General features: G+C 38.7%; 1 protein-coding gene and 1 pseudogene across 3 annotated transcripts in view; one reads left to right on the top strand and one right to left on the bottom strand.

The window, feature by feature from the left end:
- The window catches only part of CCDC192 (coiled-coil domain containing 192), a 230,511-nt gene that overhangs the window by 150,131 nt on the left and 53,515 nt on the right, over positions 1–26,865 (bottom strand). The gene's annotated exons all lie outside the window — the stretch shown is intronic.
- Positions 1,108–3,556, top strand: LOC101152264 (cullin-1-like; annotated as a pseudogene).

Genomic DNA, 26,865 nt, shown 5'->3' with positions numbered 1-26,865 from the left:
ACAGAAGAAGTAGACACTTTTGTGAGAATAGTTGGAGACTTCAATATTCCCCCCTTTTTTTTTTTCTGAGGTGGAGTCTCACTCTGTCACCCAGGCTGGAGTGAAGTGTTGTGATCTTGGCTCACTGTAACCTCCACCTCCCAGGTTCAAGACGTTCTCCTGCCCTAGCCTTCCAAGTAGCTGGGATTACAGGCATGCATTATGATGCCCAGCAAATTTTTGTATTTTTAGAATTGATGAGGTTTTGCCATGTTGGCCAGGTTGGTCTCAAACTCCTCACCTCAAGTGATCTGCCTGCCTTGACCTCTCAAAGTGCAATATTCCAGTTTCATAATGGATATAATATCTACACAGAAAAACAAGAAGAAAATAGACTTGAATTACACTATAAACCAACTAGACATAACAGACGTAGTATGACAGATAGAACAATCCACAAAACAACAGAAACATATACATTTTTTCAAGTGCACATGAAACATTCTCCAGGATAGGCTATAATTTGGTTCATAAAAATAATTCTCAATAAATTTAGAAGGAATAAAATCATTTAAAGTATCTTCTCTCACAACAATAGAGAATAAAGCTAAAAATCAATAACAGAAGGAAAATTGAAAAATTTTCACGTACACAGAAATAACACACTCTTAAACAACCAGTGGGACAAAGAAAAAATCACAAGGCAAATTAAAAAATATTTAGAAACAAATGAAGACAAAACATAGCATACAAAAACTTATGGGACGAGGTGGCGGCAGCAGGAGGAGGAGGCCTGGGCTGGCAGGTGAGGAGGAGGTAGGCGCCATGTCACATGCAACTCCAGGCAGGGCAGCCCAGTGGCTGAGGGATGCAGCCAGACCTTGGTGGGATGGGGGTTTTGCCAAGGCCTAGGCCTGGTGACCAGGTGGAGGCATCAGGGGAGCCTTTTGGGTACCATGGAGATGTGAGTTTGCCTGCAATATATTTCACTCTCTACACTTAAAGGACATTCTTTCCAAACTGCTGTGAATAAATTTGGAATGGTACTGCATATTTTTATCTAATGGAGAACTAGCTGAACTTTGAACAAGGATTGCTGCACTGGACAGCTTTAGAACATCCCTCACGATGTCATAAACCCGGAGCCAGAACCCCCATGGCCTGAAGCAGATTGGCTTAGACCAGATCTGGGATGACCTCAGAGCCACCATCCAGCAGGTGTACATGTGGCACAGCATGACCAGGTCCAGATACATGGAGCTCCACACTCATGTTCATAACTAGTGTGCTAGTGTACACCAGTCAAACCAAGCATGAGGAGCCAGAGTTTCTAAGTCAAAAAAGGGGCAGACACCTGAAGGAGCTCAGTTTGTTGGCCTGGAATTATACAAACAACTTAAGTAATTTTTGAAGAATTATTTGACAAGTCTTCTTAAGCATGGAGAAGATTTGATGGACAAGAGTGTACTGAAATTCTACACTCAACAATGGGAAGATTACTGATTTTCAAGCAAAGTGCTGAATGGAATTTGTGCCTACCTCAGTAGACATTGGGTTCACCGTGAATGTGACAAAGGACGAAAGGAATATGTGAAATCTATTCCCTTGCACTGGTGACTTGGAGAGACCATTTAGGCCACTGAATAAACAGGTAAGAAATTCTGTTTCAAAGCTGATCGAAAAGGAAGGAAATGGTGAAACCATCAATACAAAACTGTGAGTGGAGTTGTACAGTGTTACATGGAATTGGAGCTGAATGAAGATGATGCATTTGCAAAGGGCCCTACATTAACAGTGTATAAAGAATCCTTTGAATCTCTCTCTTTTTTTTTTTCTGTCACAGAGAGATTTTATGTCAAAGAGAGTACTGAATTCTTGCAGCAGAACCCAGTTACTGAATATATGAATAAGGCAGAGGTTTGTGTGCTTCAGGAACAATGAAGAGCTCAGGTTTACCTTCATGAAGGCACATAAGACGAATTAGCAAGGAAATGTGAGCAAGTCCTCATTGAAAAACACTTGGAAATTTTCCACACAGAACTTCAGAATTTATTGGATGCTGACAAAAATGAAGATTTGGGACACATGTATAATCTTGTATCCAGAATCCAGAATGACCTAAGAGAATTGAAAAAACTGCTAGAGATACACATTCATAATCAGGGTCTTTTAGCTATTGAAAAATGTGGAAAAGCTGCTTTAAATGACCCCAAAATGTATGTACAGAAGGTGCTTGATGTTCATAAAAAATGCATTGCCTTGGTAATGTCTGCATTTAACAATGACATTGGCTTTGTGGCTGCTCTTGACAAGGTTGTGGTTGCTTCATAAACAACAATGCGGTTACCAAGATGGCCTATTCATCCAGTAAATCCCATGAGTCATTGGCTCAATACTATGACTTGTTCTTGAAGAAAAGTTCCAAGAACACAGATGAGGCAGAACTAGAAGATACACTCAATCATATAATGGTTGTCTTCAAGTACATAGAGGACAAGATGTGTTTCAGAAGTTCTATGCAAAAATGCTGGCCAAGAGGCTCATCTACTAGAACAGTGATGATGCAAATGATGATGCCAGTAACCATGTCAATTTTCAGCCACTGTGATGGCTGGCATAGAAAGCTGTGAATTGCCGATAACTACGTACCAACTCTAAGGGAAGGCAGTGAGTGACAATGCTGAAGCCAGCATGTTCTCTAAGTTAAAGCAAGCTTGTGGTTTTGAGTATACCTCTAAACTTCAGTGGATGTTTCAAGACACTGGTGTGAGCAAAGATCTGAATGAGCAATTCAAAAATCACCTGACAAATTCAGAACCCCTAGACTGGGATTTCAGCATTCAGGTGCTGAGCTCTGGGTCCTGGCCCTTTAAGCAGTCTTCTATGTTTGCCTTCCCCTAGGGTTGGAATGTAGTTATCGGGAATTCACAGCTTTCTATGCCAGCTGTCACAGTGGCTGAAAATTGACATGGTTATATCAGTTGTCTAAAGGAGAATTGGTAACTAACTGCTTTACAAACAGATATACTTTGCAGGCATCCACATTCCAGATGGCAATCCTGCTTCAGTACAACACAGAAGATGCCTACACTGTACAGCAGCTGACTGATAGCACTCAAATTAAAATGGACATTTTGGTGTAAGTCCTACAGATTTTATTAAAGTTGAAGTTATTGGTCTTGGAAGATGAAAATGTAAATGCTGATAAGGTGGAATTGAAGACAGATACCTTAATAAAATTATATCTCGGTTATAAAAATTAGAAATTAAGGGTTAACATCAATGTGCCCATGAAACTGAACAGAAGCAGGAACAAGAAACCACACACAAAAATATTGAGGAAGACTGCAAACTACTGATTCAGATGGCCATCATGAGAATCATGAAGATGAGGAAGGTTCTGAAACACCAGCAGTTAGTTGATGAGGCCCTCACTCAGCTATCCTCCAGGTTCAAATCCCGGGTCCCTGATCAAGAAATGCATTGACATTCTAATTGAGAAAGAATATTTGGAGCAAGTTGATGGTGAAAAGCACACCTACAGTTACTTGGCTTAACCCTCCAGGAAGGGTCTGACTGTGTGTCCCACAGCAAATAGTTCATGTTGGAAAGAATGGAAACAACTCAAGTTTACAGCAGCCAGCCTGCCACCATTGTACCTCTCTTTTTAAAGCTGAGACCAAGACTCCCATCAGCTGGTCTCAGATTTACATTGGAACTGCTCAGGATAGATACATTTCATGTCTGTAAATATGGACACCAATGCCATTTACCCTAATTTAAGAACAGAGAAGACCGAACCTCCCAAGCTGAAGGCTGCACGCTACTGCATTTAAATCAAGACATGGGCTCCCCAATTAGCAGCTGGTGTATTGGCAGCACTTGTCATATTGGCAGCACTTTGAGAGCAAGTCTGAATGGACATGTGTAATCTGCTATGAAAACCATTTTTTTAGTGTGTTTCATTTTTAATGTGTGAAAATAAAGAAAATTAAAGGATTTCTAATTGAATGGTGCCTCACATCTCAATACTAACATTGAATGTAAATGGCCATATTGCTCCACTTAAAAGATACAGAACAACAGAATGGATAAGAATTCACCAACCAACTATCTTCTGCCTTCAAGAGACTCTCCTAACACATAAGGACTCTCATAAACTTAAGGTAAAGGGGTGGAAAAAGGCATTTCATATGAATGGACACCAAAAATGAGCAGGAGTAGCTATTCTTATATCAGACAAAATGAACTTTAAAGCAACAGCAGTTAAAAAATACAAAGAGGGACATTATATGATGGTAAAAGGCCTTGTCCAACAGGAAAGTATCAGAATCCTAAATATATATGCACCTAACACTGGAGCTCCCAAATTTGTAAAACAATTACTTATAGACCTAAGAAATGAGATAGACAGCAATACAATAGTAGTAGGGGACTTCAATACTCCATTGACAGCACTAGACAGGTCATCAAGACAGAAAGTCAACAACAACAACAACAACAAACAATGGATTTAAGCTATACCTTGGAACAAATAGACTTAACAGATACATATACAAAATTCCACCCAACAACCACAGAATACACATTCTATTCAACAGCTCATGGAACTTTCTCCAAGAGAGACCATACACTAGGCCACAAAATGAGCCTTAATAAATTTAAGGAAATTGAAATCATATTAAGCACTCTCTCAGACCACAGTGGAATAAAACTGAAAATCAACTCCAAAAGAAACCTTCAAAATTGTGCAAATACATGGAAATTAAATAATCTGATCCTGAATGATCACTGGATCAAAAATGAAATCAAGATGCAAATTTAAACAATTCTTCAAAGTGAACAACAATAGTGACACAACCTATCAAAACCTCTGGGATGCTGGGTGCAGTGGCTCATGCCTGTAGTCCCAGCACTTTGGGAGGCTGAGGAGGGTGGATCACAAGGTCAGGAGTTCGAGACCATCCTTGCCAAGATGGTGAAACACGGTCTTTACTAAAAATACAAAAATTAGCAGGTCATGGTGGCACGTGCCTGTAGTTCCAGCTACGCAGGAGGCTGAGGCAGAAGAATCACTCGAACCCAGGAGGCAGAGGTTGCAGTGAGCCAAGATCGTGCCACTGAACTCCAGCCTAGGTGACAGAGTGAAACTCCATCTTAAAAAAAAAACCAAAAAAACCCACCTCTAGGATACAGCAAAGGCGATGCTAGGAGGAAAGTTCATAGCCCTAAAACTCTGCATCAAAAAGACTGACAGAGCACAAACTGACAATCTATGGTCACACCTCAAGGAACTAGTGAAACAAGAACAAATTAAACCCAAACCCAGCAGAAGAAAGGAAATAACAAAGATCAGAGCAGAACTAAATGAAATTGAAACAAACAAAAAATACAAAAGAGAAATTAACCAAAACCTGGTTCTTTGAAAAGATAAATAAAATTGATACACCGTTAGCAAGATTAACCAAGAAAAGAGAAAATCCAAAAAACCTCAATAAGGAATGAAATGGGAGCTATTACAGCTGACACCACAGAAATACAAAAGATCATTCAAGGCTATTATGTACATCTTTACACACAGACTAAAAAACCTAGAAGACATGGATGAATTCCTGGAAAGATACAACCTTCCTAGCTTAAATCAGGAAGAATTAGATACCCTAAACAGACCAATAACAAGCAGCAAGATTGAAATGGAAATTTTAAAATTACCAACAAAAAAAAAGTCCAGGACCAGATGGATTTACAGCAGAATTTTACCAGACATTCAAAGAATTGGTACAAATTCTATTGACACTATTCCACAAGATAGAGAAAGAGGAAACCCTCCCTAAGTCATCCTATGATGCCAACATCACCCTAATACCAAAACCAGGAAAGGACATATCCAAAAAAGAAAACTACAGACCGATATCCCTGATGAACATAAATGCTAAAATCCTTAACAAAATACTAGCTAACCAAATCCAACACCATATCAAAAAGATAATCCACCATGACCAAGTGGATTTCATACCAGGGATGATTTAACATATGCAAATCAGTAAATGTGATGCACCACAAAAACGGAATTAAAAACAAAAATCACATGATTATCTCAATAAATGCATAAAAAGCATTTGACAAAATCCAGCATCCACTTATTATTAAAACTCTCAGCAAAATCAGCATACAAGGGATACACCTCAATGTAATAAAAGATGACAAACCCACAGCCAACATAATACTAAATGGTGAAAAGTTGAAAGCATATTCTCTGAGAACTGGAACTAGATAAGGATGCCCATTCTCACCACTCCTCTTCAGCATAGTACTGGAAGTCCTAGCCAGGGCAATCAGTCAAAAGAAAGAAATAAAGGGCATCTAAATCAGTAAAGAGGAGTCAAACTGTCACTGTTTGCTGATGACATGATTGTTTACCTTGAAAACCCTAAAGACACCTCCAGAAAGCTCCTACAATTGATAAAAGAATTCAGCAAAGCTCCTGGATACAAAATTAGTGTACACAAATCAGTAGCTCTTCTATACACCAACAGCAACCAAGTGGAGAATCAAATCAAGAACTCAACCCCTTTTACAATAGCTGCAAAAAAAAAAAAAGAAATACTTAGGAATATACATAACCAAGGAGGTGAAAGACGTGCACAAGGAAAACTACAAAACACTGCTGAAAGAAATCATAGACAACACAAAAAAATGGAAACACATCCCGTGCTCATGGATGGGTAGAATCAATATTGTGAAAATGACCATATTGCCAAAAGCAATCTACAAATTCAACACAATTCCCATCAAAATACCACCATCATTCTTCACAGAATTAGAAAAAACAATTCTAAAGTTCATGTAGAACCAAGGAAGATCCTGCATATCCAAAACAAGACTAAACAAAAAGAACAAATTTGGAGGCTTCACATTACCTAATTTCAAACTATACTATAAGGCCATAGTCACCAAAATAGCATGGTACTAGTATAAAAATAGGCACATAGACCAATGGAACAGAATAGAGAGCCCAGAAAAAAACCCAAATGCTTACAGCCAACTGATCTTTGACAAAGCAAACAAAAACGTAAAATAGGGAAAGGACACCCTTTTTAACAAATGGTGCTGGGATAAATGGCTAGCCACATGTAGGAGAACGAAACTAGATCTTCATCTCTTACCTTATACAAAAATCAACTCAAGATGGATTAAGGATTTAAATCTTATGTGCTTTCCTGAAACTATAAAAATTTTAGAAGATAACATTGGAAAAACCCTTCTAGACATTAGCCTAGGCAAGGATTTCATGACCAAGAACCCAAAAGCAAATGCAATAAAAACAAAGATAAATAGCTGGGACTTAATTAAACTAAAGAGCTTTTGCATGGCAAAAGGAACAGTCAGCAAAGTAAGCAGGCAATCCACAGAGTGGGAGAAAATCTTCACAATCTATACATCTGACAAAGGACTAATATCTAGAATCTACAACAAACTCAAACAAATCAGCAAGAAAAAAACAAGCAGTCCCATCAAAAAGTGGGCTAAAGACATGAATAGACGATTCTGAAAATGAGATATACAAATGGCCAACAAATATATGAAAAAATGCTCAACATCACTAATGATCAGGAAAATGCAAATCAAAACCACAATGCAACATCATCCTACTCCTGCAAGAATTGCCATAATCAAAAAATAAAAAAACAGTAGATGTTGGCATGGATGCAGTGATCAAGGAACACTTCTACACTGCTGGTGAGAATGTAAATTAGTACAACCACTATGGAAAACAGTGTGAAGATTCTTTAAAGAACTAAAAGTAGAACTTTTTAGTTCTACCATTTGATCCGGAAATCCCACTACTGGATATTTACCCAGAGGAAAATAAGTCATTGTACGAAAAAGATACTTGGACATGCTTGTTTATAGCAGCACAATTCACAATTGCAAAATTGTGGAACCAACCCAAATGCTCATCAATCAACGAGTGGATAAAGAAACTGTGATTATATATATATATATATATGTGTGTGTGCGTATACGTATATATGTGTGTGTTTATATATATGTGTGTGTATGTATATATAGATAAATATAGATATATACGATGGAATACTACTCAGCCATAAAAAGGAATGAATTAATGGCATTTGCAGCAACCTGGATGAGATTGGAGGCTATTATACTAAGTGAATAACTCAGAAATGGAAAACCAAATGTCATATGTTCTCACTGATATGTGGGAGCTAAGCTATGAGGATGCAAAAGTATAAGAATAATACAGTGGACTTTGGGGACTTAGGGGAAAGGGTGGGAGGGGGGTGAGGGATAAAAGATTACAAATAGGGTGCAGTGTATACTGCTCGAGTGATGGGTGCACCAAAATCTCAAAAATCACCACTAAAGAACTTACTCACGTAACCAAACACTATCTGTACCCCCAATAACCTATGGAAAAATAAAAACATTTTTTAAAAAAAGAACAAAGGAGATTGAGGAGAAAAAAGAAGTTACTACTTGAACATCAGTCTCAGGTTGATGACAACTTACTTATTTAATGCATGGGTTCTGCATTGGGTTATGTAATTTTACATAGATCCAGGCCAGGCACAGTGGCTCATGCCTGTAATCCCAGCACTTTGGGAGGCTGAGGCGGGTGAATCACAGGGTCAGGAGATCAAGACTGTCCCGGCTAACACAGTGAAACCCCGTCTCTACTAAAAATACAAAAAATTAGCCAGGCGTGGTGGCAGGCACCTGTAGTCCCACCTACTTGGGAGGCTGAGGCAGAAGAATGGCATGAACCTGGGAGGCAGAGCTTGCAGTGAGCCGAGATCACACCGCTGCACTCCAGCCTGGGTGACAGAGCGAGACTCCATCTCAAAAAAAAAAATTTTACATAGATCCTCATATATGTTTATTTGTTTATATATGCACATATAAAATCTATCTATATATATAGAAAAGAAACTTATGTGATGCAGAGGAAAGTTTATAGCTGAAAATGCCTACATTACAAAATGAAAAAGATGTCACATCAACAAGCCAACAAAAGGAAGGATATAATAAAGGTTAAAGCAGAGATGACAAGCTAGAGAATAAAAAAAAGAGATAATCAATAAAACCAAATATTGGTTCCTTGAAATAATCAACAAAGTTGATAAATATTTAGCTATGTTGCTAAGAAAAACAGACATAAGATGTAAATAACTAGAATCAGAAATGAAAGTGGAAACAATACTTCCAACTTTACAGAAATAAAAGGATTATAAGATACTAGTATGAAAAAATGAGTGCCAACAAATTAGATAATTTAGATGAACTGAATAAATTCCTAGAAACCATGAATTACTAAAACTGACTCAAGAAGAAATAGAAAATGCCAATTGACCTACAACGATTAAAGAGATTGAATCCATTAAAAAAAAAAAAAAAAGAAAAGAAAAGAAACAAAACTCCCAACAAAGAAAAGCCCAGAGCCAGTTGGTTTCACTGGTATATTACACATTTCAAAAAGGATTAACACTGACACTAATATTACTCAAGCCCCTCCAAAATACAGAAGAGAAGGAAATTCTTCCTAATATGTTACCCTAATACTAAAGTCAGACAAAATAGTACAGGAAAACTATAGCCTAATATCCTTTATGAATATAGATACAGAAATCCTCAACACAATACTACCAAACTGGATCCAACAGCACAGTAAAAATATTATACTCCATGACCAAGTGGGATTAATCTCAGATGTACAAGAGTGGTTGAATATCTAAAAATGGATTGATGCAATAGATCACATTGATAGAATAGAGGAAAAATACTACATGGTCAATTCAGATGCAAAAAAATTGACAAAATCCAACACTCTTCCATGATAAAAATATTCATCAAAGTAGGAAAAGAAAAGGAAACTTCCTCAACATGATAAAAGACATTTATGAACATTCCACAGCTAACATTATACTCAATGGTGGAAGACAGAAAGCTTTTCTGGTAAGATCAAGAACAAGACAAGGATGTCTACTTTCACCACTGTTACTCAACCTTGTACTGAAAGTCCTAGCTAGAGCTATGATATGAACAAATAAGACATCCACATTGGAAACAAAGAAGTTCACCTATCTGTATTTGAAAATGACATAATTCTAGTTTAAGAAAAATTCCAAACAATACACACACACACACACACACACACAAGCTAATAAATGAATTTGGTAAAGTTGCAGAGTATAAGATTTTATTAGTCTGTTTTCCTGCTGCTAATAAAGACATACCTGAGACTGGATAATTTGTAAAAAAAAAAAAAAAAAAGGAGGTTTCATGTACTCACAGTTCCACGTGGCTGGAGAGGCCTCATAATCATGGCAGAAGATGAAGAAAGAGCAAAGGAATGTCTTACATGGCAGCTGGCAAAAAGAGAGCTTGTGCAAGAGAACTCTTATTTATAAAGCCATCAGATCTCTTGTGACTTATTCTCTATCACGAGAACAGTATGGGGGAAACGGCCCTTATGCTTCAATTATCTTCCACTGGCTTCCTCCCACAACATGTGGGACTTATGGGAGTTACAATTCAAGATGAGATTTGGGTGGGTACACAGTCAAACCATATCATTCCACCCCTGGATCTTCCCACATCTCATGTCCTCACATTCCAAAACCAATTGTGCCTTCCCAACAGTCCCCAAAAGTCTTAACCCATTTCAGCATTAACTCAAAAGTCCACAGTCCAAAGTCTCATCTGAGACAAGGAAAGTCTCTCTGGCCTATGAGCCTGTAAAATCAAAAGCAAGTTAGTTACTTCCTAGATACAAGGGGTGTACAAGCATTCAATAAATACACCCATTCCAAATGGGAGAAATTGGCCCAACCGGAAGGGCTAAAAGTCCCAGGCAGATCTGAAATCCAGCAGGGCAATCAAATCTTAAAGCTCCAAAATGATCTCCTTTGAATCCATGTCTCACATCCAGGTCATGCTAATGAAAGAGGTGGGTTCCCATGGTCTTGGGTAGCTTTGCCACTGTGGCTTTGCAGGATACAGCCTCCCTTATGGCTGCTTTTATAGGCTGGCATTGAGTGTTTGTGGCTTTTCCAGGCACAGGATGTAAGCTGTCAGTGGATCTACCATTCAGGGGTCTGGAGGACAGTGGCCCTCTTCTCACAGTTCCACTAGGCAGTGCCCCAGTGAAGACTCTGTGTGGGGGCTCCCATCCCACATTTTCCTTCTGTGCTGTCCTAGCAGAGGTTCTCCATGAGGGCACTGCCCCTGCAGCAAACTTCTTCCTGGACATCCAGGCATTTCCATACATCCTCTGAAACCTAGGCAGAAGTTTCCAAACCTCAATTCTTGACTTCTCTGCACGTGCAGGCTCAACACCATGTGGAAGCTGCCAAGGCTTGGAGCTTGCACCCTCTGAAGCCACAGCCTGAACTCTACCTTGGCCCCTTTTAGCCATGACTGGAGTGGCTGGAATGCAGGGCACCAAGTCCCTATACTGCATACAGCAGAGGGACCATGGGCCCAGTCCATGAAACCATTTTTTCCTCCCAGGCCTCCATGCGTGTGATGGAAGGGTCTGCTGTGAAGACCTTGGATATGCCCTGGAGACATTTTCCCCAACATCTTGATGATTAACATTTGGCTCCTCATTACGTATGCAAATTTCTACAGCCTGATTGAATTTCTTCTCAGAAAATGGGTTTTTCTTTTCTGTCGCATTGTCAGGCTGCAAATTTTCCGAACTTTTATGCTCTGCTTTCCTTATAAAACTGAATGCTTTTAACAACAGCACCCAAGCCACCTCTTTAACACTTTGCTGCTTAGAAATTTCTTCTGCTAGATACCTTAAATTATATCTCTCAAGTTCAAAGTACCAAAAGTCTCTAGGGCAGGGGCAAAATGCCACCAGTCTCTTTACTAAAGCATAAAAAGAGCAATATTTGCTTAAGTTCCCAACAAGTTTCTCATCTCCATCTGAGACCACCTCAGCCTAGATATAATTGTTAGCATTTTTGTCAAAGCCATTCAACAAGTCTCTAGGAAGTTCTAAACTTTCTCACATTTTCCTGTCTTCTTCTCAGCCCTCCAAACTGTTCCAACCTCTGCCCATTACCCAGTTCCAAAGTAGCTTTTAAACTTTTGGGTATCTTCACAGCAGCAAGTCACTAATGGTAGCAATTTACTGTATTAGTCTGTACTCATGCTGCTAATAAAGACATACCCCAGACTGGGTAATTTATGAAGAAAAGAGGTTTCATGGACTCACAATTCCACATGGCTGGGGAGGCCTCACAATCGTGGCAGAAGATGAAGGAAGAGCAAAGGGACATCTTACATGGCAGCCAGCAAAAAGAGAGCTTGTGCAGGGAAATTCCCATTTATAAAACCATCAGATCTTGTGAGATTTATTCACTACCATAAGGACAGTATGGGGGAACCACCCTTATAATTCAATTATCTCCCACCAGATCCCTCCCACAACATGTGGGAATCATGGGAGCTACAAATCAAGATGAGATTTGGGTGGGGACACAGCCAAACCGCATCAAAGATAAACACACAAAAGTCAGTTTATGTTTCTATACACCAGTGTTTTAAAGTGTAGGCTTTATTATTATTCAGGTGTGATGACGCTAAGAAATCAGGAGATGATTGCCACTGAAAAGGTAGTCTGTCACTCAGTTCCCAAGAGGAGGTAGCATGCTACACCACAGGAGACACACAGAAAAGCACTGGAGTTGGTCAGGAGGCAGAGGGAGCAAGGGGAAAACATGGGCAAGAGCCCTTGTTGTGGTTTCCTTAAGAAGGGACGAATAAGTCAAGATAGGCAAGCATTGGTTTGGCTAGTTTGAAAAATTTCAGCAAACTCTGGAACATAGGGGCTTATCCCTAGTTGTGTGGTACCAGAACTTGGGGTGATTAGGGCAGAAGAATTGTGGCCCTGAGCTTGAGAACCCAATAGAGGAGGTAATGGGGGTGTGGGCTTTGTACTGTTTACTTTCCATATGAAAGGAATGCTCCCAGGCAAGTTATTTGCTATTTCTAGGAATTGGCTAGCCCTGGGAGGGAGGGGTAGTGTAACCAGGGTCACCAAGGCCTCAGATGTCAAAGTATCAGAAATACAGGGAAAAAAAGGCATGATTTATACAACCAGAAATGAGCAATCTGAAAAGGAAATAAAATACTTCCATTCACAATCGATCCAGAAGAATAAACTACTTAGGAATAAATTTAACCAAGGAACGGAAACACTGGTACAATGAAAACTCAAAATGTTATGGAAAGAAATTAAAGAAAAACTAAATACATGGAAAGATGTCTCATGTTCATGGATTAAAAGTCTTAATATTATGAAGATGGCAATATGCCTCAAAGCAACCTACAGATTTAATGCAATCTCTATTAAAATTATGATGGCTTCTTTTTTTCAGAATAAGAGAGTCAGTCCTCAAAATTCATATGAAATCTCAAAGGATCCAGAACAGCCTATGGTATCTTGTAAAAGAAGAAAAGTTGGAAGACTCACACTTCCCAATTTCAAAACTTACTACAAAGCTACAGTAATCCAAATAGTATCTGAATGGAATAAGGATTGACACATAGACCACTGAAATAGAACTGAGAGTTCAGAAATCAACCCAAAAATCTATGGCTAATTGATTTTTGACAATGGTGCCAAGACAGTTTAATAGGCAAAGAAGAGGATCTTCAACAAATGGTGCTGGCACAAATGGATAACCAACATGTTAGAGCTTGAAGTTGGACCCCTATGTTACTTCATAAACAAAAATGATGTTAAACTAGATCAACGACCCAAATATGTAAGCACAAACTGTAAATCTGTTAACAGAAAACACTGGGGTAAATCTTCATGATCTTGAATTAAGCAATGGGTTCTTTGACAGCAAAAACACACAAAAAATATTAAAAATAGTTAAATTTGACTTGGCCAAAATTGAGAACTTGTGTAGCAAAGAATATAATCAAGAAAATGAAAAGACAACTTAGGAGATGTGAGAAAATATTTGCAAATCATACATATGATAAAGGTTTAGTATGCAGAATATATAAAGAACTTATAATTCAGCAACAAAAAGACAAACCGCCCAATTGAAAACTGGGTAAAGGACTTCAGTAGACATTTCTCTAAAGAAGACACACAAATGGCCAAGAAGCACACGAAAAGATGTTCAACATCATTAGCCGTTAAGGTAGTACAAATCAAAACCACAGTGAGATTCTACTTCATACCTACTATTATGACTATAATTTTCCAAATGGAAAATAAAAGGTGTTGCTGAGGATATGAAGAAATAGAAGCCCTTGTACATTGCTGGTAAGAATGTAATATGTTACAGGCAATGTGGAAAATAATTGGTGACTGATCAAAAAGTTAAACATAGAATTACCATGTGATCCAGCAATTCTACTTGTACATATATACCAAAAAGAAATGAACACTTACACCCACAAAATATGGCATACAAATATTTATTCATAATAGCTAAAAGTTGGAAACCAAATGTCCATCAACAGATGAGTGGATAAACAAATTGCATTATGTACACACAATGGAATATTATTCAGGCATAAAAAGGAATAAAGTAGTTATACTTGCTGTAACTTGGATAAACTTCAAAAACATTTTGTTAAGTGCAAAAAGCCAGACACAAAAGGTCATATTAGATAAATCCTTTCATCTGAAATATCCAGAATAAATAAATCCATAAAGGCAGAAAACAGATTAGTGATTGTCAAGGGATGAGAGGAAGAGGGTATGAGGAGTGATTACTTAATGGGCATAAAGTGTTCTTCTGGGGTGATGAAAAAGCATTGAAACTTGAAAGAGTTGGTTGCACAATATTGGGAATGCACTAAATGTGACAGAATTGTATATTTCAAAATGATGAATTATAAGTTCTGTGAATTTTACCTCCATTAAAAATAGAAAATAAATGATTTTCTTAGGTTTAGAAAATTGTTAGCATTACATCCACTCATTGAATGTTACCAGAAAAAACATCACAAAATTGGATTCACTGGTTTCATTTTAAATTAATAAATACAAACCTCAGGTGGGTACTCTACAATACCCTGAAATAAAAATAGCACTATATTTTTCTCCCAGTAACTGACTTTTCTCTTCTGTGAGGTAGCTATTTATTTCCCTCAACTTTCTCCTCAAATATCATTTCATACTTCCCCTCTCTTCAAAAATTCTACCCATCCCAAATGACAACCTCAGTAAGTCCCTGAAAAAAATAGAAGCTGCCAGATAGCTATTCCCTCACCTTCCCACCAGTTAATCTATAAACCTTACTGTAGCAGATACTGATCATCTATTTCCCATGAGTTTTTTTCCCCTTTTATCTCTTGCTAACCAAAACCCAACTTGGATTAGCTAGCATCCATGTGTTCAGGAGAGCTTGGCCTTGTCCAGCCCTGAGACATGAATCATGATTGAACTAAATCAGTCATGTTTGTTTCATTTCCAGTATAAGAGATCATTTCTGACACGGGCATGCAATATATAGAGGCCCCTGGAGCTTGAGGAGGATTTTTACCAGATTTTTAAAAAGATGCACAGGAAGAAGCACATTTCTTTTTATCAGATGTAGTTTTGACTGCTTATTGCTTGGAATTACTGCCGATATCTTGCAAGTATGACACAACCAACAAACAGAGAGGGTGGAGCAAAGGAGGGTAGAGCAAAGGATCTTGGTGACTTTTTTTTTTTTTTTTGTGACAGAGTCTCACTCTGTCAGCCAGGCTAAAATGCAGTAGTGTGATCTTGGCTCACCTCAACGTCCGCACCCCCGCCAACAGAGGTTCAAGTGATTCTCCTGCTCCAGCCTCCAGAGTAGCTGGGATTACAGTGCACGCCTGGCTAACGCTGTATTTTTAGTAGAGATGGGATTTCACCATGTAGGTCAGGCTGGTCTTGAACTCCTGATCTCAAGTGATCTACCTGCCTTGGCCTCCTGAAGTGCTGGGATTACAGGTGTGAGCCACTGCACCTGGCCGTTGGTGACATTCTTGAACCACTGAATTAACCAACTGTGAAACTGGCCCACCTATAGACATATTGTTATATAAGATGATAGCTGGCATTATTGAAACAGCCAGGTAGGAAGGGGTGCCTGGCAAAACTTCAACTGGCCTGCACAGTGGAAGAAATGCGCACTGGGGCCGAGCCACACAGTTCACACCATTTGCAGCAGGCAGGAGCTTGCCTCTCCTCTTCCTGTGTGGAACCTGGGATTCAAACGCAAGGCAGGAACCACACCAACAGGAACTGTGGCCTCGCGGAGAATCCCTGCTTCCCCTTTTTTTCCTTTTCAATCATTAAAACCCTGCTGTATTCACCCTTCAAACCTGTGAGCCTAAACCTTGCTGGTCATTGGACAAGGACCCTGTCTTTAGCTGAACTAAGGAAAAGTCCTGCAACATTATTACATTACTTTAATTGGGATTCTGTTATTTGAAGAGGAAAGCATTCTTACTGAACAAATAGAGATGATATTCTTCTGCTTATCAAAGGCCAGCCACTGCACTTGGCTTTGACTCCTATCATGCCTACCTGTCACAAAGCCTTTGCTCCTGTAATTTCTGTACCCTACCCTCCAATCCACTTCTGCATTTTCTAGTTTACTCTTTCTGAAAGATTCCGTTCAGCATATAAACATGACATAGACATTTCCATGAATGAAAGGTGTCCACTGAACTCTCCGTTGCCTCCCTCTCCATTATCATCCCATACTTTTGCTTCTTTTCCAAAACTTCGTAAAACAATCACCTCATACTGTTGTCATTTTTTGTAATTGAACTCTTTTAAAAAGGCACATAAAAATTATTGGCTTATATAAGTAAGGAGTCAGAAATATGTACTGTTTCACATAAACTAGATTCCACAAACTCAAACAAGGTCATAGTATTCTGTCTCTTCCTACCTCCAATTCTTAGTGCTCCTCCTATGTGTTTGCCTTGTTATTTCCCAGTGCAGACAAGCTATCTTCACACAGTAGGAAAAATGGCACCTATAGACTTCCAGTTTCATGGCCTTAGTAGTAAGGCACTTCATCTTCCAGTAGAAATTGAAAAAAGACTCTATTAGATCATATAACCTCTCCTGAATCAATTTTTATGGTCAAGAAAATGAGATAATATAATTGAAAGAACCTAGATATTGTGCTCAAAAGTCATTCCCTCTAGCCAGGAATACTATGATTTACAGCCATAGAATTATTAAAAGATTGGAGTGAGAAAGGAGCCATTATCCAAATAAAGCAGACATAAAAACGGAAGCCAATTACAGTCCACCCTTGCCCCGTGGGTGTTCAGCACAATTAAACCCTTATACCTATACATAATATGCATTTCCTAAAATGTTCCTGCATAATATAATGCATCTATTCTATGTTAATCCAATAATGTATTCACTCCCTCTCAAAAGGAAACAAGCCAAAATTATATCAAGTTACTGCCTTTAGCTCTACATTCAGATCTCCAAACTATGTGCATTCCCTCCTGAATCAGATCCAGATGAGAATTGTCATGATATAGCATCCAAAATTAAATAAATAATGTACCATCCCTAATATGCCCAATATACAGAAAAACAGGACAATCAGGAGCAAGGGGAAATCACTTACAGTTGTCACCAGCCATCACAAATTCTATTTGCACATTCTATTAGTCAGAGATAGAAAGGCCTTACTGTCCTGGCAGTGCAGTGAGTGGAGGTAGCTGAACAGTTTGACTGTTTCTGACCTCTGAGAGCTTTCTTTGTCCTTTACTTCCATGGCCATAGCCAAGAAAAGAGCTACAGAGAATTCCTTTGGGGGGAATTGTACTAAATTCCAGTTTCAGGTATGTCACCAATTTATCTATTTGTCAAGGTCACTGCAGTTATATTATAGAAACTCAGTGCAAATATGTTTAGGTTAAAAAGATAACTGAGCTAGGTTTGGTGGCTTACACCTGTAATGTCAGCTACCTGGGAGGCTGAGGTGGGAGGGTCATTTGAACCCAGGCATTCAAGGCTACACTGAGCTATGATCATGCCACTGCACTCTAGCCTGGGCAAAAGAGTGGGGTCCAGTCTCTAAACAAAATAAAAAATAAATTGGTTCATTTAACTGGGAAGTAGAGGCATCCCTAGAACCTGAATCTCAAATTAGAGTTTTAGAAATCTCTCACTCTACCATTGGCTCTTTGCCCATTCTCTCTTAATCTCTCTCTCTTCCTCCCTCCCTCTTTCCATTTTTATCTCTATCTGTATATCTTTCTCTCACTATGGAAAAAATTTTCCAGTAACTGGGAAGAGGTCTGCCAGCAGCCTAAATTACATTCCTCTCCCAACCGCTCTTCTAATCTGGCTTCTGCCCTCCACTACGTTATTGAAATGGATCTTGTCAAGGTTTCCTCTGATCCTCATTTTACCAAATGCCATATACAATTTTCTGGGCACCTTATTCAACCTCACAATAAAATCTTACATATTTGAGCACCTCATGCCCCTTGAAACACTCTCCTCTTTCTGTTTCTAGGACAGAATTCTCTGGATTTCTTTCAGATTCTCAGTTTCATTGGCTGGATTTTCCTCTTCTTCAAATCTACATATTGAGATCTGAGGATTTGTTCCTGGGCACTCCTCTCTGCTTTATCTATACTCTTTCTCTAAGTAATCTCATTAGGTACCACAGTTTAAATGCCAATCACATATTGATGACTCCCAATTTTCAAATGTACAACCACTCAGCTTCAGACACACACACACACACACAAAATCCAACAACCTATTTGATATTGTCATTTGAATGTACACCAGGCAAATCAGAATTAATATGTTCAAAATGAACTCCTCACAATCTGTTCCTTCCCCAGACTTCCTTCTTTCAATACATGGCACCATCCATTCATATGTTTAAGCCGCAAAGATAAAAGACTTCTCTTTTTCTCACCACCCAATCCATCACTTGGTGCAATTATTAAAACCACTCCATTAAGTAATGTGAATTTCCTATTTACCTCTTCTTATTGTCTGTTCTCCAAAATTTTCTCCTCCACAACCCACACATTTACATGCAGTAATTAATATTGCAGAACAGTTCTCCACTGTCACTCAAAAACCACTGAAAAACAAATTAAGTCTTGCCAGACCTTGTAGAGCTCACGCTACAGAGAAAGGAGGGACTTAATTTCAAAACAAAGCGTTCTCTTGTGCTAAATGCTTTGCAAGCTGAACTGGATTAGTAACACAAATTAGGAAATTTCCTGGCAGTGAATAACAGAGGCAAGCACTTTAAAAATTACCTACCCTACCTGTGAAATGGGCAGGAAGCCCTATATCTGAATGTAGATTTAGCTCACAGAACGGGTTTAGTCTCATTTCAATTTTAGGAGTTAAACAAACAACAAAATCTTCATCTTAACCCCATCCTAGACAGAAGAGACTTTTATGTTTATTAATACATTTTGCCTTTAATAGCTTTTGTAGTCATTTCTAGGTTTACGCACATAAAATAGACCTCCAAGGGTCTACTTAGAAGCATAATAATCTCTTGTATTTGTCTGCTATGGCTGCCATAAAAGAGTACCACAAACTGGGTGGCTTAAGCAACAAAAATTTATTATCTCACAGTTCCAGAGGCTGCAATTCTGAGATCAAAGTGTCAGCAGGGATGGCTCCCTCTGAGGGCTGTGAGGGAGAATCTATTCCAGCCCCTCTCCTAGCTTCTAATGGTTTGCTGGCAATCTCTGGCATTCATTTGCTTGCAGAAGCATCACTCTGGTCTCTGCTTTCAGGTTCACATGGCTTTCTCCCTATATGAGTGTGACCAAATTTTCATTTTTTATAAGGACACCAATCAGATTAGATTAGGGGCCCATCCTACTCCAGTATGACCTTATTTTTTTTTTATTTTTTTATTTTTTGAGATGGAGTCTCTCTCTGTCACCCAGGCTAGAGTGCAGTGGTGGGATCTTGGCTCATTGCAACCTCTGCCTCCTGAGTAGCTGGGATTACAGGTACGTGCCACCAAGCCTGGCTAATTTTTGTATTTTTAGTAGAGACAGGGTTTCACCATGTTGGCCAGGCTGGTCTCAAACTCCTGACCTTGTGATCCGCCCACATCGGCCTCCCAAAGTGCCGGGATTACAGGAGTGAGCCACCGCACCCTGCCGACCTTATCTTTACTACTTATGTGTGCAATGACCGTTTTAAAAGATAAAGTCATGTTCTAGGGTGCTGGGAGTTAGAACTTCAACAAATTAATTGCGGGGTTGACATACAATTTAACCCATAACACCCTCATGTTATTTTGGGGAAAATTATCCTTAATAAAGGATCATTTAATAAGCCTTAACAAAGGATCATTTAAACTCCAAGTGAAAATAGAAATATTTACCAACAGGCCAATCAATAATTGAAATATAAAGTTAGGGATGCAGGCAAAGAGATTCCTAAGTTTCCTTTAATCTTCAAAAAAGTTCTCTAGGCCTTAAGAATAGATAAAGAATACCAGAGATAAATGAAAAGACATGGGAAAGATGAGGCGATCAATCATTGACTTGGATATAAAGGGCAATCCTTAAAGGTAAAGGTCAAAAAGCAATAATATTGGGTTCTAAGAAATTAAAGTCAACATGAGATTGGACATAAAGTAATTACGCAGAAATAGAGCTACTGCAAAGCAGACAGCTCTCAATCCACAAATCCAAGTGTACAAAAAATAGCACATTTTTTACTTTCTATAAATCTTATTTATTTCAACGTTAAGTCCTCACCTGTAGTTACACAACCATTCTCGAAGATCTTCTCTCCCCAGGGTAGTTTACCCATCTGGGAACCCTATATATCTTCAGGGCACTGGCAATGCCCTTTCTCGTCCCACCAGAAACCCTTGTGTGGAATCCTAGATCCTACAGGGTAGCTGACATTTCACAGGGGCCTGGGACACATTCCTAGGATACAACACTCCCTCTAACTGGCACATTCTCAGAGCATTTTCATGGAACAGGGTACAGGCTTCCCATGCTGGTGTGACTCAGTGAGCTGACTCTCTACTTTCCAGTTTGGGGAAAAGGCACTCTGCTATCTTTGAGTCTGTCTCAGGAGTCTCCCTTTCTCTCAAGGCCTTATTAGTCTCTTTGATGGGTTTAGGCTTTTGGAAACAAAAATTAGGCAACTTCAGGGAAAGTCCCTGAGGTTAGGAAATACAGAGTCCCCTACTCTGAATGAGGAAGGCAACTGTTCCCAGATGAATTTTAAAGCAGGAAGTGATTGTTCCCACCAGAATGGAATCCTAATTCAGCTTACTGCTTCTTTAGAGAGTGTGTGGGTTCCAAAGAAAACACAGAATACTCAAGATAAGAACAGAGGAATAGAGATGGGAAGTGGGGGTGGACAAGGACACCACACACTCAAAGTGGCAGGATGATGCAGCAGTCCATTGTGTTACTAAGGGAAACAACCTGAGACAACATATTTGAGGTAGTTCGGGTAAATGAAACTTTAGAGTTCGTACTTTTTTTTTTTTTTTACACAGGACATGAGTACATACACAGATAATAATGGACTTTGAAGTAAGAAGTAGACATCTTGGATGGGGTAGGACAAGAATAGAATAGAATCCACAGAAGTCCCATGGCCTGAAATTAAAATCTAGAAAAGGTTAGAACTGCTCCCTTATTTATATTAGGTAACAGGTTTTTGTTTTGTTTTGTTTACCAGTTCCTTAGGGAGGAAATTGAATTTGATTGATTGATTTCATAACCCATTATATGTCCTCTCTAGAACTTTTTTTTCCTATATTTGCCTGCATATTATACTCTGTGTAATCAGTCATTCTCAGCAAATGCCTCTCTGCTGTTCACCATGTTAAAGAACACTCCCTGGAGGTATTTTTCCTTGACTGAGCAGATCAGACTCAGACCACTGACACCAAGACTGCTCTCCATCTTAGGCAAAACCAGAGAGAAGCCTTTACCCTTTCCTCCCTTAAACCATTCTGAAAAAGGCATTTATCTGCCTGGGTGTGCTATAAATTTAAAATCATCCCATCAGAATCAGAAATGCAGTGTCAACGTAGGGCATAAGTGAGTGGGATGGGTTAACATAGGGCATATTGTGAAAATAGGTTTAAGAAGCTGACAACAGTCAGTGGAGGAAGAATTTCAGTGAGCAGGGAAAAACCAAACACACTCAGGGAGCTTAGACGCACAAATACTGGGGATCAGGAAGAAAACGAAGAGTCTCCATAATATGGACAATTCCTTTTTCATTCACGGTCTTTGGAAATATGAATAAGGAACATGTTCATTTCATTGATATCCTCCTACTAATTGAAGGACATTTTCTGTTCAGTGATAGAGTGACCAACTGTTACAGTTACCAGCCACTGATGAGGCTCCCCTCTTTGGAGGTCTGTTTAGCATTTACTATTTTGTTTATTAATAAAATTATGTTAATTTACTATCTATTTTATGTAATGGTGGTTTCCAACATGATTCATATTCCCAAACAGGCTGTGCTCCTTGAATTACACTCTACAGAGTCATAAATCAGCAGTTTGTAAACTTTTGATGCTCAGGATGTTTTTACACCTCTAAAAATTACTGGGGACTTTAAAAAGTTTTTGCTAATGTGGGCTATATCTACTGATATTTATTGTATCAGAAAGTAAAACTTAGAAATTTAAAAGTGCTTTTATTAATTTGTTTAAAAATAAACTCAGTATATCCTAACACAAAAATATATTTTAATTAAAAATAACTCTTTCAAAACTAAACAAAAAGGAAACAGTAAAAAAGTGGTATTGTTTTACATTTTGCATATTTCCTTAATGTCTGGTTTACTAAAGGACATTGGGACTTTCATATCTGCTTCTGCATACATTCTGCCATGTAGAATCTGGAAGACTCTCCTCCACCCATAAAAGAATGATAGTAGAAAAGAATAATAACCTATTAGTACTATTATCCAAATAATTTTAACTATTATCCAAATCTTTTAACTTTAAAGATCATTTAAGAGTGCTAGCAACCTCCAAGGGACCTGCTGGACAAAATTTTGAAGACCTCTGTACTAGACCACTGAATGTCACTATACACTCATTCAATAACCTCAAGAGATTTGCATTGGTGTAACTCTGGACTCCAACATTAAACACTTTCTGAGGCTAATAAATGAGATCTTCATACACAAAACACATGGTCTTCCAAAATTTTCTCCCTGAAGCTCCAGGGACTGAAAAACAGAAGAAAACCTATTTCCAGGAAATGGCTTAAAATAAGCTGTCCAACCTGCAGCCCGTGGGCCACATGCGGCCCAGGATGGCATTGAATGTGGCCCAATACACATTGGTAAACTTTCTTAAAACAGTATGAGGTTTTTTGTGAAATTTTTTTTTTAGCTCATCAGCTATTCTTAGTGTTAATGTATTTTACGTGTGCCCCAAGACAATTCTTCTTCTTCTAATGTGGCCAAGAGAAGCCAAAAGATTAGACACCCCCGAGTTAAAGGATCTGACATAATATCCAAGGATTGCAAGATTCAGAAGATCTAAAAAAGGAGATTAAAATCATCCAAAACTTGGATGAAGACTCTATAGTGTAAGTGGTAAATTGAGCCTGCATGGAGTTGTCCATAAGAAATGAATCATTTTTAACATCTAATGATTCTAACATAAGATAGTTGGGTAACCACAGGTTACATAGTCACCTGAAACTTGGGATCTGTCTTGAATCCTACTTTCCCTTCAACTTCTACATTTAATTAATCACCAAATCCAACTCATAAATATATCTTGTCTCTGTCTTCTCTCCACCAATAATTTAGGCCTTTATCATTTCCAAACTGGATTTTTATAAGAGCCTACACATTGATATGCCTGGCTTTGGTCTCTCAAATCTGTCCTTCTCAGTCCCTCACTGTTTTCTCTCTTGAGCACAGATCAGAATGTGCCTCCTTCAATGGCCCTCCTTGTGTAGGGGTCAACTCCAAGTGTATAATGGAAAAAACATGGGCTTTGACAGAAAAGGGACAAGGAATGAATTCTAATTTGGCTTAGGACCTCAGAGGAGTTACTGTCTGAGCTTCTTTCATGTGTTATATGGTATAGTGGGAGACACAGACAAGCAATTATTATCGGCGGGAGGTGGGAGAGAGATTACGAAAGCACCTAAGGACATCTAAACCAAACTTGAAGGAAGAAGAAGTGCATTTTGGAGGGAATGGCATCTAACTGAGGATCTGAAAAGAAGTCTCTTGGGGTTCTTTGGATAATGAGTAAGGGGATAAGAGGAAGTAGAGAAAGTTAGCAAAGAAATTCTAGGCAGAAGCAGAGGGAAAGGGGTGTATTAATGATAATTTGACTCTAAGAAATGAGGCCTTTGTTTTTTCTAGATTAGAAAGGTGAGAGAGGATATGATACCTTTAAAGAACTGAAAGTGGTGTAATAGTGGTATACAGGGAGTGGTGTAAGGTAAAGCTGGAGAAACAAGCAGGTGGTCGGATCATAAATGGCATTGTAAGATCTGTTAGAGGACAGATTTGACCCTGACAGTTAAATCAGGCTAATTTAAGATTTAAAGTTGAGAAATATGAGATCTTTGTTATAGAACCTTCATTCTGGTGTAGTGTTGAGGAGTCATTAAACAAGGGCCATAATGAAGGTAAAGTCAGGAGAGGCACTGCAGAAGGTGGCCTGGACAAAAATGGTGATAGTGGAGATAGAGAAAAAAAGATGGATTCAAGAGTGATTTGGGAGTCATCACCTGTAGTACTCAGCAATTGATTGCATATGAGGCATGAGGAAAAGGAAAGAATCAAAGCAGCACAGGGTGGCTGGTGGCACTGATCACTGGCCTAGGGAATGTGGGAGAAGGAACAGGTTTGGGGCAAGAAGCAGGTAAGTTGAATTTTGGAGATGGAGATGGAGAGCTTGAGTTGTCTGTGAGAACCTTGGTGGAGCTGTTCAGTATACATAATTAGGTCTGAAGTCAGGGAAGACCTGGACTAGTAGTGAGGACTTAAGGCTTTTCAGCAGATTGTGTACGCTAAAGTCAGATCACCAAGGAGAGTCTATAGAAGGAGCAGACAAGAGGGCTGCAAGCCCACAAAAGAGCTTTCATCATTTGCAAAATGGCATATACAATTTTCCAGGACTGTTTGGAGAAATACATAGCTAAAATTCACAGAAGTGCCAAACAGAACGCCTAGCTCATAGTATAAACTCGATTAATATTTATTGAATGAATAATTGAACAAAAGCATATACCTAACTTACTAATTTATTTGTAGACAATAAGCAAAGGGAAAGTTCATTTACCATCTCAAAGAAAATCTCATGAACAAAATACAGGTTAAGCCCATACACAAAGACACCTCCTCCTAACAGCAGAGCCATGACTCTTAAGGCATGAGGCTTTTTGCTTTTTCCAAGACAAGAAAGTCACATTTATTAGCACCGGTCAGCTATTTAAAACTGACCTCTGTTTGATCTTGACATTTACAACCAAAAGGAAGTTTTTAGTTATGTAACAGGCCAACAATCCACACATCCCGCCTGCAACAACAATATACTACAGAAGCCGATTTGTCATTGTGTTTGACTCTATTCAAAACAACACCATCTCTTCACCAGCTTCTATTTTTTTCCTTGCATTCTCTGAGGCTACCAATTTATGCCAACAACCCAGTAACAAGATGAAGATGAACATCTGCTTAAATGAGAAGTTGATGGATTTTGTTTTGTTTTTTAATAAGGAGGGAACTTGTCTGCTGTAAAATCAATCAGAACTCTGGCTAGCCAAATTGTTTAATGAAGTTCCTGATAACTGGGTTTCATGTTGATAAGGAACTCATTTTGGGTCAAACAGACTGCTTGTGATTTTATGGCATTAAAGTACACTTCAAAATAGTTCTGAAAACAAAAACTCATTCACAAAACTCATGATTTCAGATTGGCATGTCAAGCATAATTTCTGAGCATTTGCAGAAATGAATACTCCTACCAAGGGCACACTGTTTATTTCAAATAAACTTGACATCAAAAGATCCACTGTTGCATATAAACAATGAAAAAAAAACCAGAGCATTTTTTGGATAATCTCAGTATGCATCAGATTACTTTTAGCCACTCAATACACAAATTCAGTATCAAAAATTTGCTGGTATCTTTGTTCCTTCTATTCCTAAACATAAAGAAAAGATAGACTGGACACTAAGATGTACTGAGAGAGAAATAATGGGAGTTTTGTTAGGGCCTTAGGCATAAAATGATTCATAATTTCTTGCTGATTAGAGTCAAACATAACTTATTAGTTTTTTCGGTGGGGCATTGTTTGTTTCTAGTCCAAGCTTTATAACAATACACATAAATATACCTGAAGAATTTAGGGTAAATATTAGCAAAATAGTTAAAACTCTCAAGAGAAAGTAAACTATTAAAATCCTCCCGTTTCTTTGAAAATGCCATCTTGAAGAGAAAACCTGAGCCCCAAGAACCTTGATCTAACCTAGAGCAATAATTTGGCCTTAGGTTTTATTGTTTCATATCAAAAACAACAGGAATAACACACACACTCCAACATACACACACGTGCACATACACATGCACATAGAGCTACAGTCACCAGCTTCTCAAGGACAAGGGCCCACAAGGTTATTCTCAGGAACCAGACTTCCCAGTGGGATTTAAGTTTAAGCGTAGTCCCACAGATACCCTTTAGTGCGGCCCAGCAAAGTATTTAACACCATCTGAAGCTCCATGTATTTTCAATGTTTATTTGTTTGCTGTCTGTGTCCTCCAGTAGAATGTCAGCTCCATGAGTCAGGGATCTTATCAATCTTGTTTACTGCTGTGTTCCCACTTCTAGATATAGTACCTGGCATATAGT

This window comes from Gorilla gorilla, chromosome 4, assembly GCF_029281585.2.
Source record: "Gorilla gorilla gorilla isolate KB3781 chromosome 4, NHGRI_mGorGor1-v2.1_pri, whole genome shotgun sequence".
Lineage (NCBI taxonomy): Eukaryota > Metazoa > Chordata > Mammalia > Primates > Hominidae > Gorilla > Gorilla gorilla.
The sequence above is the reverse complement of the archived record's forward strand: the minus strand, read 5'-3'. Positions and strand labels throughout refer to the sequence as shown.